Source organism: Bos javanicus, chromosome 6 (assembly GCF_032452875.1).
Source record: "Bos javanicus breed banteng chromosome 6, ARS-OSU_banteng_1.0, whole genome shotgun sequence".
Taxonomy (NCBI): Eukaryota; Metazoa; Chordata; class Mammalia; order Artiodactyla; family Bovidae; genus Bos; species Bos javanicus.
This window is the reverse complement of record NC_083873.1, coordinates 97,452,625-97,466,762: the sequence shown is the minus strand read 5'-3', so window position 1 is coordinate 97,466,762 and position 14,138 is coordinate 97,452,625. Positions and strand designations below refer to the sequence as shown.

Here is a 14,138-nt window from a genome sequence, read left to right as displayed (position 1 = left end):
CATTACTTAACTCTCCCGTGCAATTTGTAAGTTTTTCTTTGATACAAGAGTTATTTTTGGAAGTTCTTATGAATGAAATAACTATGATTATTGAGATGGTTGGTGTTTTTTTAATTTATTTTTAACTGGAGGATAATTGCTTTACAATGTTGTGTTGGCTTCTGCCATACATCAACTTGAATCAGCTTTAAGTATACGTATGTCCCCTCCCTCTTGAACCTCCCTCCCACCCATGGTTGGTGGTTTTGACAAATATTTATTATAGTAATCCAGAGATAACTATTCTAACCATTTCAATTTACATAGGATGCTTATTTCTGAAATAATAAATGGAAAAAAAAAACAGCCAGGAAAAAAAAAAACAGATAAATTGGATTTTATTAAAATTAAAAATGTTTGTGCTTCAAAGTATACCATCAAGTGAGTGAAAACAATCCACAGAATGGGAATATATTGCAAAACATATATCTGATGAAAAATAAAAAACCTCGTAACTGGAGTATTAAAGAAATACAACTCAAAGCTGGGGGGAAAGACAAATAACCCAATTTTAAGACTGGCAAAGAATCCAAATAGAAATTTTCCCAAAGAATATACACAAGTGGTCCAAAAGTACATGAAAAGATGCTGGACATCAGTACTCATTGCATGCGTGCGTTATAATTTGCTTTACTCATGTCTGACTCTTTGCAACCCTATAGACTGTAGCCCACCAGGCTCCTCTGTCCATGGGATTCTCCAGGCAAGAATACTGGAGTGGGTTGCCATGCCCTCCTCCAGCGGATGTTTCTAACCCAGGCTTCTAACCGGAGTTTCTTACCTCTCCTGCATTGGCAGGCAGGGTCTTCACCACTGGTGTCACCTGGGAAGCCCTCAGTAGTCATTTAGTTCAGTTCAGACGCTCAGTCGTGTCCGACTTTGCGGCCCCATGAATCGCAGCACGCCAGGCCTCCCTGTCCATCACCAACTCCCGGAGTTCACTCAGACTCACGTCCATCAAGTCGGTGATGCCATCCAGCCATCTCATCCTCTGTCGTCCCCTTCTCCTCCTGTCCCCAATCCCTCCCAGCATCAGAGTCTTTTCCAGTGAGTCAACTCTTCGCATGAGGTGGCCAAAGTACTGCAGTTTCAGCCTTAGCATCATTCCTTCCAAAGAAAACCCAGGGCTGATCTTTAGAATGGACAGGTTGGATCTCCTTGCAGTCCAAGGGACACTCAAGAGTCTTCTCCAACACCACAGTTCAAAAGCATCAATTCTTTGGCACTCAGCTTTCTTCATAGTCCAACTCGCACATCCATACATGACTACTGGAAAAACCATAGCCTTGACTAGACAAACCTTTGTTGCCAAATAATGTCTCTGCTTTTGAATATGCTATCTAGGTTGGTCATAACTTTCCTTCCAAAGAGTAAGCATCTTTTAATTTCATGGCTGCAGTCACCATCTTGCAGTGATTTTGGAGCCCCCAAAATAAAGTCTGACACTGTTTCCACTGATTCCCCATCAATTTGCCATGAAGTGATGGGACCAGATGCCATGATCTTCATTTTCTGAATGTTGAGCTTTAAGCCAGCTTTTTCACTCTCCACTTTCACTTTCATAAAGAGGCTCTTTAGTTCCTCTTCACTTTCTGCCATAAGGATGGTGTCATCTGCATATCTGAGGTTATTGATATTTCTTCCGGCAATCTTGATTCCAGCTTGTGCTTCTTCCAGCCCAGCGTTTCTCATGATGTACTCTGCATAGAAGTTAAATAAGCAGGGTGACAATATACAGCCTTGGCATACTCCTTTTCCTATTTGGAACCAGTCTGTTGTTCCATGTCCAGTTCTAACTGTTGCTTCCTGACCTGCATACAAATTTCTCAAGAGGCAGATCAGGTGGTCTGGTATTCCCATCTCTTGAAGAATTTTCCACAGTTTATTGTGATCCACACAGTCAAAGGCTTTGGCATAGTCAATAAAGCAGAAATAGATGTTTTTCTGGAACTTTCTTGCCTTTTCTATGATCCAGCGGATGTTGGCAATTTGATCTCTTGTTCCTCTGCCTTTTCTAAAACCAGCTTGAACATCAGGAAGTTCACGGTTCACATATTGCTGAAGCCTGGCTTGGAGAATTTTGAGCATTACTTTACTAGCGTGAGATGAGTGCACTTGTGCAGTAGTCATTAGGGCAATGCAAATATCAAAACTTTGCTTTGATACTGCTTTGAACTAGTTAGTGAAAACTAGTTAGCAACTAACTTTGAACTAGTTAGTTCCTAAAATGCATGTGGAAATAGTATATTCACCAATTCATCTAGGACAATGGAAAAATCCTGAATGATCAAAAGTTACCATCATAATTTCCTTGTGTATTTTCTAAGAAAGAAACATAAATTATCAGTCTTATACCAAATTCAAAATGAATATTAGTGGTATGAATGACATCAAGTTGATTTCACCTAAAAATGTACGTGACAAAATTAGTGATACACATTTTATTTTTTTTAAATCCCATCTCTTTTTTTCCTCTTTAAATTTCTCTATGCATTTGTAGAGGTGCAAGAGCAGATTTATTTTTATACTTTGGCTGTGCTGTGTCTTCATTGTGGCCCATAGGCTTAGTTCCCTGACTGGGGGTGGAACCCACATCCCCTGGATTAGAAGGAGGGTTCTTAACCACTGGAGCATCAGGGAAATCCCACATCTCTTTTTTACATCACTGAAAACTTTGATTATTGACTTAAGAAATCTTAGGAAGCCACATGTCAGGCCGGTGGAGCCTTGAGGTGACTGCTGCTATGGGTGGATTCCGGGGCCCAAAGGACAACCGTGTGGGAGAACTCCAGGTGCCCAACTCCATAGCCAAATGGGCCCTGGGAAAAGTGATCAGGACAGCAGTTCAACAAACTGCTACAGTGAGAGTAACCAGGCTTTTTCTGGATCCCTACTTATTAAAGCATTTTATTTTTTTAAATTATATTTATTTATAATTGATTGATGACTGCTTTACAATATTGGTTTGATTTCTATTATATATCAACATGAATTAACCATAGGTGTACATATGTTCCCTCCGTCTTGAATCTTCCTTCCACCTCCCACCCCTCCAAGTTGTTTCAGAGCCCCAGTTTGAGTTCCTGAGTCATACAGCAAATTTCTGTTGGCTATCTATTTCACATATGTTAGTGTATATAAAGCATTTTCTTTTTTATTCTTAAAAAAATATTTATTTATCTTTGACTGCCATCACCACCTTAGTCGTGGTGCACATGCTCTCAAGTGGTGGCATGCGGACTTAATCGCCCCTCAGCATGTGGAATCTCCCCGACCTGGGATCGAACCCATGTTCCCTGCATTGGCAGGCAGACACCCAACCCCCGGACCACCATGGAAGTCCCCATTAAAGTGTTTTAGTAAGTGAAAAACCCACTTTGTTCACGGTGCTCTTTAGCAGTGCGACGCCGGGGAACTGTGTTGCTCACTGCTTTGCTTGTCGCATGAACAGAGCACGTGAAACAGGAACCACCTGAGATCATTTTCAAAGCTGGACGAGTCATAGATCTAGTGACCGGGAAACTGTGAGCAGGAACTCCTTACCTGGAGAGTCCAGTCAGTTTGGAAAGCACTCATTTAACCAAAAATTGCCCAGAACTTGGTACCTCTTCAACACAGTGAATGAGGATTGGAAGACAGAGACACAAGCAAAGATTTCTAAGTTTGCTTCATGGAAAAAGCTTTCTAAGTTTCATCACAAACTGTCCAATTCATCCTCTGGGATTCATGAAATACCAGAAGTAAATGAAATAAAGGCCTTGTTACAATTTTTCAAGTTTCTTTCTTGGTAACATACTTTTTTGTTACACTGAGACTCAGCCTGATGCTGGGAAAGATTGAAGGCAGGAGGAGAAGGGGACGACAGAGGATGAGATGGTTGGATGGCTTCACCGACTGGATGGACATGACTTTGAGCAAGCTCCGGGAGTTGGTGAAGGACAGGGAGACCTGGCGTGCTGCAGTCCATGGGGTCACAGAGAGTTGGACACGACTAAGCAACTGAACTGAAATGAAGTGTACCTAGTAATCCACAGCATTATTTTATAGTGTTTTATAATGTTTATAAGGGAAGGCAATGGCACCCCACTCCAGTACTGTTGCCCTGAAAATCCCATGGATGGAGGAGCCTGGTAGGCTGCAGTCCATGGGGTTGCTAAGAGTCAGACACGACTGAAGCGACTTAGCAGCAGCAGCAGCAGCATAATGTTTATAATCTTTGTATAGTTTTATAATGTTTTGTTTTAGAAGGTGCATTTTTTTCATTCAAAGAAATCTTGAATTTATCTTAGAATCTTTATTTGGAAGAAGAAAATCTACCTTTTGATATCATAAACAGATAAAGCCACATTAAGTGAATTGTTATTTTTGAGGGTATGTAATACAATACTAAATTTTTTTCTCTGACTTAACCAGTTCTAAGTTGAAATATTTAACATGCTTGGGTCAGACTTTATCAGATTCAGATCTGTATTAATAAGAATGTTGACCTTAGAAAATAAAACTTAAAAATTAACAAAAGAGTGAAATCTTTTGACAAAATTTATATATGCAAAATTATGACTGGGAAATTTTTATTTGGTAGAAATTATGGTCATAAAAAGAAACTATAGGGAATTCCCTGGTGGAACAGTGGTTAGGACTCTGCACTTTCACTGCTGAGGGCCTGAGTGCAATCCATAGTTAAGGAATTAAGATCCCACACGAGGCCAAATCAAAAAAAATTATAGTGGCAAAATTTTCAGTGGTAAAACTAGATATGGGCAAGATGTGACCAAATCTTCAAAACAAAGAATTGAGTCTGATTAAATAATTTCAGAGAAATAAAAATAAAATGAAAAACACTGGAAATGGCTTTACTGCTCTCCATATCAAATTAAGCAAAGATTTAAATTTGCTTTATATTTAGCTATAGGAAAAAATTGATAATTCATCAGAATATCATTCTATTAAAACATTTTTATTGATAAAATATGCAGCATAAAAAGCACTAAATTTCGTATTAGATGTGCGTTGGGGAAAGGGATGAATGGGTTAGAAAATACTATTTTCATTTGTTAAATTTTCCTTTTGTCTGTATTTCCCCATGACAATTTTGTGAAATAAATTCAAAAATTTACTTCTTACCACAATTCAGATGTATAAGGAAAAAACAAGAAGTTTTTGGGGTTTTGTTTTACTTTCATACTGGTGCTAAGTCGCTTTAGTCATGTCCGACTCTTTGCAACCCCATGGACTGCAGCCTACCAGGCTTCTCCGTCCATGGGATTCTCCAGGCAAGAACACTGGAATGGGTTGCCATTTCCTTCTCCAATGCAACCCCATAGACAGCAGCCCACCAGGCTCCCCCGTCCCTGGGATTCTCCAGGCAAGAACACTGGAGTGGGTTGCCATTGCCTTCTCCAATGCATGAAAGTGAAAAGTGAAAGTGAAGTCGCTCAGTCGTGTAGGACTCCTAGCGACCCCATGGACTGCAGCCTACCAGGCTCCTCCGTCCATGGGATTTTCCAGGCAAGAGTACTGGAGTGGGGTGCCATTGCCTTCTCCGTCTTTCATACTGGTCCTTTTATTTAGTAGAAATATGGCATTGCAGTCCATGCTGACGTTCTGAGATTCTGTAACTTATTTTTCTAAAGCAAGATTTTAGTCACACAATAAATTATCCTAAGACTGTACCATAATGCTTTTGTTACCCCATTGATTTATAATTGTTTGGTCAGTTACCCACTAATAAAATAACCCTGTGGGGTATAACACATGGGTTTTCTGAAGCTAAAACTATTCTGACTTTCCTCTTAGTGGAAGAGAAAATTATTAAATATCTAATCCAATTTTTGTCTACCCCAATAACCTAAATGGTCCATTTAGTCCTCCAAGAATGGAAACCATCCCTGTGGAATATTTAAAGTAGAAAAAGAAAACTGCTATTGGAGCTAGAGTAATCATCTTTAGATATTTCAAGGACTGTTATGTGGAGGCATGATTATATTTATTCTCTGTAACCAAAGACTGGGACTGGGATACATAAAATCACGGAAAGGGAGATTCTACTCTGTTTAAGAAAGAACTAATATTTGGAGCTGTCCTCGAATTGAATGGGGCTTCCCTCATGTCTCAGCTGGTAAAGAATCCGCCTGCAATGCAGGAGACCCCAGTTCGATTCCTGGATTGGGAAGATCCACTGGAGAAGGGACAGTCTACCCACTCCAGTATTCTAGGGCTTCCCTTGTGGCTCAGTAGGTAAAGAATCCACCTGCAATGTGGGAGACCTGGGTTTGATCCCTGGGTTGGGAAGATCCCCTGGAGAAGGGAAAGTTTACCCACTCCAGTATTCTGGTCTGGAGAATTCCATGGACTGTACAGTCCATGGGGCTGCAAAGAGTTGGACACGACTGAGCAACTTCCACTTTCAGGAGTTGAATGACTGCTTAGGAAAGATGAGATTTACATCATCAGGAATAGTCAAGCTGAGGTTCTGGGGTGTTGAAAGAAGCGTCTTTGGTTGAGATCAGATCCTCGAGATCAGTCACAGGGAAATTGTTACCTGTGGTTTAAGGAGCGCCAGTGTTCGAAGTTTCAGCGTTAGTCCTACAGTGATGTCTCTTTCAACTACTTGCAGTTCACTGATGTTAGTTGAAGTGGAAAGACAGGAACAGGGTTTCGGTGCAAATACCTCCTTGGAAGTATGTTTTGCAGAAGAAAATCACCATGTCTGTTAATATATAACAAAAGGAAGATTAAAAGACCACTGGTCTGATAGTCTTAAAAATGCCTTCAATTTTTGAGAATCCAAGATTCTGCATCTGGAAAGCTGTGTAGCTTCAGTCTGGAGAAATGGTTGGAGACAGCTGGCAGAGGTTGAGGGAAGAAAGAAGAAAGAGCTGGTGTCTGAAGTAAAGAGTGATTTGGTCACATGTGAGTCCTCAAGAGGGAAAACTGGAAACTGGGTTTATAAACAAACCAGCCAAGGTAGAGACAGAAGGTGGAGTTTGGTCACCAGGAAGAAAGCCAGAGACTAACTTTTGGAAGTAGAGTTCAATGAAACCAAGACCCCTCATGGTCTTGACCCAGTCAATCTTTCCAAGTGTCATCCCCACCTTCTCCCTGTCAACACCAGACTCTCTGCAGCTCCTTGAACACAGGGAGCCCTCTCTCTACACTCGCAGGTCCCTCTGCCTGCAACACCACTTCCTCCCTTATCTACCTGGGGTTCACAGTCTTTCCTCTAGACAGAGCTCACAATCAGCTCCTCTGTCAAGTCTTCCCAGGCCTCTCCAGACAGGAGAAGAGATTTGATCCTCTGTATTCCAACAGCACCCTCCACATAAGGATGAACTACCCATAGCCTGTAGCCCATCAGGCTCCTCTGTCCATGGGATTCTCCAGGTAAGAATACTGGAGTAGGTAGCCATTCCCTTCTCCAGGGGATCTTCCCGATCCAGGGATTGAACCTGAGTCTCCTGCATTGCAGGCAGATTCTTTACCATCTGAGCCACCAGGGAAGCCCAATATAATTATTGTCAAGATGTCTGACTCTCTCGATAGACCGTGAGCTCCTTGAAGCTAGGAGCCATGTCCTGTTGATTTTTCTGTCAATCAGAATTTAAATCACGTCAAGCACATGTTTGTACCTCCATAGATATATGACGAATGAGTAAGTGAATGGGGGGATGAGTCCAAGTGCAGCAGCACAGCTGAGCCCACTCTGTGGATGCAGATGCTCGGTTCCTTTGGTTCAACAGCAAGAGCAAGCTCTCACATGATAGCTGAGTAGCTCCAACTATGAGATCAAAATATTCCTGGGACAGAGAGCCAGACATGCCATTATAAGGGTTCTCATATTACCCTGAAATCCTCTAGAGCCCCTGGCACACTGTTTTGTCTAATAAATATGATGGTTTGCACTCTATGTATATGTATTTGTTCAAATTAGTGCATAAGTATATGAATAAATCAATGAAAACCTCCAAAATAAAAAAAATGATCCATTAGATTAATTAAGCCAGTGAGAATAATATCTGGAGTGAGTACGACAGCAAGACAGTCTTAGGCAAAGTGAGGTGATCTTACTTTGAGTGACATCTTATCACCTTTGCTATATTCTCCTGGTTGCAGAAGCAAGCAAGAAGCCCCACCACACTCAAGTGTAACTGATTACACAAAGGCATGAATGTGAGAAATGATTTCCTACCCAGCTTCAGAGAAGTGGTTTCTGAGAACCACATTCCACCTTTACCTTAACTTTGTCATTTCCAAGGAAACAAGCCTGTTCACTTTGGCAGGCCAGATCTAAGTACATTATATTATTTGTTTATTTTTGGTTGTGCTGGGTCTTTGTTGCTGGGCGTGGGCCTTCTATAGTTGTCACAAGTTGGGTCTTGCAGAGTGATGACTTCTCATCGTGTTGGCTTCTCTTGTTTTGAAGCACAGGCTCTTGATGCTCCGGCTCAGTAGTTGTGGTGCGCAGACTTAGTGGCCCTGCAGCATTTGTGGGATCTTCCCTGACCAGGGACTGAACTCGCATCCCCGGTGATGGAAGAAAGATTCTTAACCACTGGAACACCAGGGACGTCCTGGCAGGCCACAACTGATGCTGTCACCTTTACCCAAAACCCTGGATCACAATAAACTGTGGAAAATTCTGAAAGAGATGGGAATACCAGACCACCTAACCTGCCTCTTGAGAAATCTGTATGCAGATCAGGAAGCAACTGTTAGAACTGGACATGCAACAACAGACTGGTTCCAAATAAGAAAAGGAGTACGTCAAGGCTGTATGTTGTCACCCTGCTTATTTAACTTCTATGCAGAGTACATCATCAGAAACACTGGGCTGGAGGAAGCACAAGCTGGAATCAAGATTGCTGGGAGAAATATCAATAACCTCAGGTATGCAGATGACACCACCCTTATGGCAGAAAGTGAAGAGGAACTAAAAAGCCTCTTGATGAAAGTGAAAGAGGAGAGTGAAAAAGTTGGCTTAAAGCTCAACATTCAGAAAACTAAGATCATGGCATCTGGTCCCATCACTTCATGGCAAATATATGGGGAAACAGTGGAAACAGTGGCTGACTTTATTTTTCTGGGCTCCAAAATCACTGCAGATGGTGATTGCAGCCATGAAATTAAAAGATGCTTACTCCTTGGAAGGAAAGTTATGACCAACCTAGACAGCATATTGAAAAGCAAAGACATTATTTTGCCAACAAAGGTCTGTCTAGTCAAGGCTATGGTTTTTCCAGTAGTCTTGTATGGATGTGAGAGTTGGACTATAAAGAAAGCTGAGCACCGAAGAATTGACACTTTTGAACTGTGGTGTTGGAGAAGACTCTTGAGAGTCCCTTGGACTGCAAGGAGATCCAACCAGTCCATCCTAAAGGAGATCAGTCCTGGGTGTTCATTGGTAGGACTGATGCTGAAGCTGAAACTCCAATACTTTGGCCACCTGATTCAAAGAGCTGACTCATTTGAAAAGACCCTGATGCTGGGAAAGATTGAGGGTGGGAGGAGAAGGGGACGACAGAGGATGAGATGGTTGGATGGCATCACCGACACAATGGACATGGGTTTGGGTGGACTCCAGGAGTTGGTGATGAATAGGGAGGCCTGGCGTGCTGCGGTTCATGGGGTCGCAGAGTAGGACACGACTGAGCGACTGAACTGAACTGAACTGAAGTGCTTTGTTTTGGTCCTATCACAACATTTGATTTTCCTTTAAATTTCACCTAAATATGGCATTCTCTCCAATCCTGTAACTCTTTTCCCTTGAGACACATATAGTTTCTCCCATGTGCAGTCTCTCTTGTTGCAACATGTGTGTTTGACTACAGGTTTGGTCCTAGTCTTGGGCTGATTGGCCTGGAACAACTGCCATCAGTGTATGCACAAGTCCTTTGCTGCCACAAACCAGGACCTCAACTCAGTAGCAATATACACATCTCAGACCCCTTGTGTTTCCCCTGCCAAGAACTCTCTGTCCTTAGCTGCAGGGTTTTATGCTGAATCTGGACTTTTATTATCTCTTTGGGCTTCAGAGACATGCTGATTTTTTGAGTAAGCAGGCAGGGCAACTAATCCTTGGGCTTAGGGACCAAAACTCTTCTAAGTTCTATTTTTATTTTTGACCAAATGTCAGCCAACTTCTCATGGGTTGTCTGCTAATAAACTTGCACTACTTTCTGACATAGCTTCATAGAAGATGGTTTGGAATTGTACCGGCTACTCTGCAGAACTTTGACCTAAATAAGATGGTTCATTTTAGAGACACCTTAGAATAAGAAAGAGAAAGAGAAAACAACTCTGTCTATCTTAGCTGTCTGAAAGATCATGTAGTTTAAAGAAAAACTTCTTCCCTCCTCAAACATCCTTCATGTCCATTCTGAGGAGATTAATATTGGCTGTTTTATTCTGTAACTTGATAAAATCGTCAACAGTCTGAGTTACTGTTTAAATAAGTTAAAATGATTTGTGTGTATGTGTTGAAATGGTTTTTTTTTTTCTTTCTCTCTCTCTGCACAATGTTTTAGTTGTCTCATGTGGGATCTAGTTCCCTGACCAGGGATTGAACCCGGGCCACCTGCATTGGAAGCATGGAATCTTAGCCACTGGACACCAGGGAAATCCCAAAATGGGCTTTTCTAAATCTAATGTTTTCCCCTCTTTTGGGAACAGAAATATTATTAGGCTTTCTCCAATGATGATTTTATGTTTGTCTAAAGCTTATTCCCTTTCCCTTTTTTTCCCTTCTGTCTCCTCCTTTTTTGCTCCTCTCTCTTAAAGGTGAATTGACGAGAAAGGAAATAAAGCCATCAATTTTCAGAACTACTGTCTATGATCAAACTGGTGATGGGTTAAGTCTCTGGGTATACATGACATGTGCAATCCATAATCGCCGAGTGAGTGAAGGAGCAGAATGTTTCAGGAAGGGCACTATACTGGACATCAGGAGCCAAGGGCTCTAGTCCAGCTCTGACACTTCGTGAGACAGTTAGCCTCCTGGCCTCATTTTCCTCATTTGCAAAAAGGGAGGCTCAGACCAGCTGATCTCTGATCTCCCTTCTGCTCTCACATGTCTTGCCTCTTTGCGTTGCATGATCTCTATCACACTGATGCATTGAAGATTTTTCTACTTTTTTTTTTTTAAAATTTTTGGCCACATCACAAAGTGTGTGGGATCTTAGTTCCCCAACCAGGCATCAAACCCATGCCCTCTGTCATGTAAGCATGGAGTCTTATCCTCTGAACCATGGTGGAATTCCCTTTTTTTTGATAATTTATTTTTGGGTGTGCTGGGTCTTTGTTGCTGCAGGCAGGCTTTTTCTCTAGTTGTGACATGCAGGCTTCTCACTGGGGTGGCTTCTCTTGCTGTGGAGCATGGGTTCTAGGCCAGGCCTACAGTAGTTGCGACTCCCAGCCTCTGGAGCACAGGCTCAATGGTTGCAGCACCCAGGCTTAGCTGCTCCACAGCATGTGGGATTTTCCCAGATTGCAAATCTGGGATTTTCAGGGATTGAACCCGTGTTCTCCTGCATTGGCAGTCAGATTCTTTACCACTGAGCCATCGGAGAAGCTCTGCTTTCTTTTCTTAGGTTTCAAATTTTGGATTCAAATATCTCTTTTTTAAAGAAATTTTACTTATTTTGCCCGAACGAGGAACATGTGAGAACTTAACTTCCTGGATCAGGGATCAAACCCATGTCCCATGCAGTGGAAGCGTGGAGTCTTAACCACTGGAGCACCAGGGAAGTCCCTCTCTTTGTTTCTTGTACCTCATTTCTTCCTTCCGGGTTCAATTTTTTTCATCATTAAGCAGAGATAATCACATTAATATTTGAAAAGAGTGAACTTTGAGGGATAAAAAGGAACAATATAGGGGGGTTTGGGGCAGGCTTCCCCAGAATGTGCTATTTTCGCATGTGGATTATTTTGAGTTGAAGATAATCAAGGCCCAGCAGAGTCAGGAAGACCTTTCTTTTTAACCTTCTCCTTAACTGTCTAAAAGAGTTTAAACAGGGGGCCTGTACCAGCAAAAGAGTAATTACCAGAGATAACTTTTTAATAACAGAAGGACTTATCTGCACATCAGAGTAAACATTTACTCTCTTCTTCATCCTATGACTTGTCTTTCTCCACTTTGAGGGCCCACACCCCACACCCTTCTTAGCTTAGAATAGTATGTAAGCCTCAATTGCCTGAGTCTCATGTCTTTAGGGCTACTCTGGTAGCTCTGCTGGTAAAGAATCTGCCTACAATGCAGGAGACCCATTCAATTCCTGGATCAGGAAGATCCCCTGGAGAAGGGATAGGCTACTCACTCCAGTATTCTTGGGCTTCCCAGGTGGCTCTGATGGTAAAAAAAAACCTACCTGCAATGTGGGAGACCTGCATTTGGTACCTGGGTTGGGAAGATCCCCTGGAGGAGGGCATGGCAACCCACACCAGTATTCTTGCCTGGAGAATCCACTGACAGAGAAGTTTGGCGGGCTACAGTCCATGGGTCACCAAGAGTCAGAGACTGAGTGACTAAGCACAGCACAGCACAGCATTCATGTCTTTATGGGTATCCTGAACATACAAAGTTATGTTTGCTTTTCTTCTGTTAATCTGTTTTATATCAGTTAATTATTATTCCAGCCAACAAACTTAGAAGGGAAGAAGAGAAAGCTTTTCCTCTCCAAGTGCATATGGAGCAATCGGACTTTGATGGGCAAAAAAGCCAAAAAACAGAATCTCAACATAAACCTCACAGCTTATGCAAAAATGAACTCAAAATTAGTCACAGACTTATATAAAAAAAACATGAAACTTTTAGACAACAATATAGGAGAAAATCTTTGGGAACTCAGGCTAGGCAAAGCCTTCTTGAGCTTGTTTGGTAAAACAGCACAATTTGTAACAGGAAAAATTGACAAATTGGACTTCATCAAAATTAAAACTTTTGTTCTGGGAAAGCACCTAGAAAGAAGATGAAAAGACAAGATACAAACTTGGATAAATATCTGCAAGCCACACAAAAGAAAAAGGACTAGTACTTAGAATATATTGAGTTGGTCAAAAGGTTGTTCAGGTTTTTCTAACCTGAACAAAAAGGTTGTTTCTGAACAACCTTTTTGCCAACTCAATATAAAGATTATAAAGACCACAGTTCAGTCATAAAAGATAAAGAACTGAGGAGTTCCCTGGTTGCCCAGTGGTTAGGATTCGGGGTTTTCATTGCCATGCCCCAGGGTCAATCCCTGGTTGGAGAACTGAGATCCCATTAAGTGCATCAATATGTGTGGGGAGTGGGTCTCAGAGAAAGGGTAATAAATTAGAATATGAGCAAAAGACATCATGGTATTGTGATTTATAGGATTTTTGTCCCTTCCTGGCACATAATTCCTAAAACACTTGTAATTTTCTAGCTGAACAGAGCAATAGCAGCATCTTTTGTTATAATACTTCTTTTCGTTTGTTTCTGAAATAGCTTTAGAGCAATAAAGGTGAAATATGTATCTTCTGTTATTCATAAAAATTCCCTTTCCCCTATCTGTGTACGATAATAAAGTCATTTTTGGAAAACTCCTAGATAATCATGTGATGGGAGCTGGTTGTCGGGGAACCAACCATGTGATTAGATAGTTGGAACTTCTGCCCATCTCCTGATCTCCAAGGAGGGGAGAGGGGCTGGAGGTTGAATTCCTCAAAAAAGACTGATGATTAAATTGACCACACCTACGAGAGAAGGCCTCCATACAAACCCAAAAGGACAAGGTCAGTGGAGCTTCTGGGTTGGTGGAAACATAGAGATGCTGGGAGAGCGATGCATTCAGAGAAGGGTTGGATGCACCGTGCCTCCCCCTCACACCTTGTCCTGTGCCTCTCTTCCATCTGGTTGTTCCCAAGTCATATCATTTTATATTAAGCTGGTGATCAAGTAAACTCTTCTCCCAAGTCCTGTGAGCCACTCTAGCAAACTAATGGAAACTGAGGAAGGGTTGTGGGAAACTCTGATTTACAGCTGGTTGGTCAAAGGAATAGGTAAAGACCTGGACTTGCAGTCGGCATCTGAAGGGCAGCCTTGTGAGTCTGAGCCCTTAGCCTGTGGGATCTGATGCTATCTA

General features: G+C 41.8%; 1 long non-coding RNA gene across 1 annotated transcript in view; it reads left to right on the top strand.

Annotated features, from left to right (window-relative positions):
• LOC133249781 (uncharacterized) overlaps positions 1–14,138 on the top strand; it is a 419,931-nt gene that overhangs the window by 223,911 nt on the left and 181,882 nt on the right. The gene's annotated exons all lie outside the window — the stretch shown is intronic.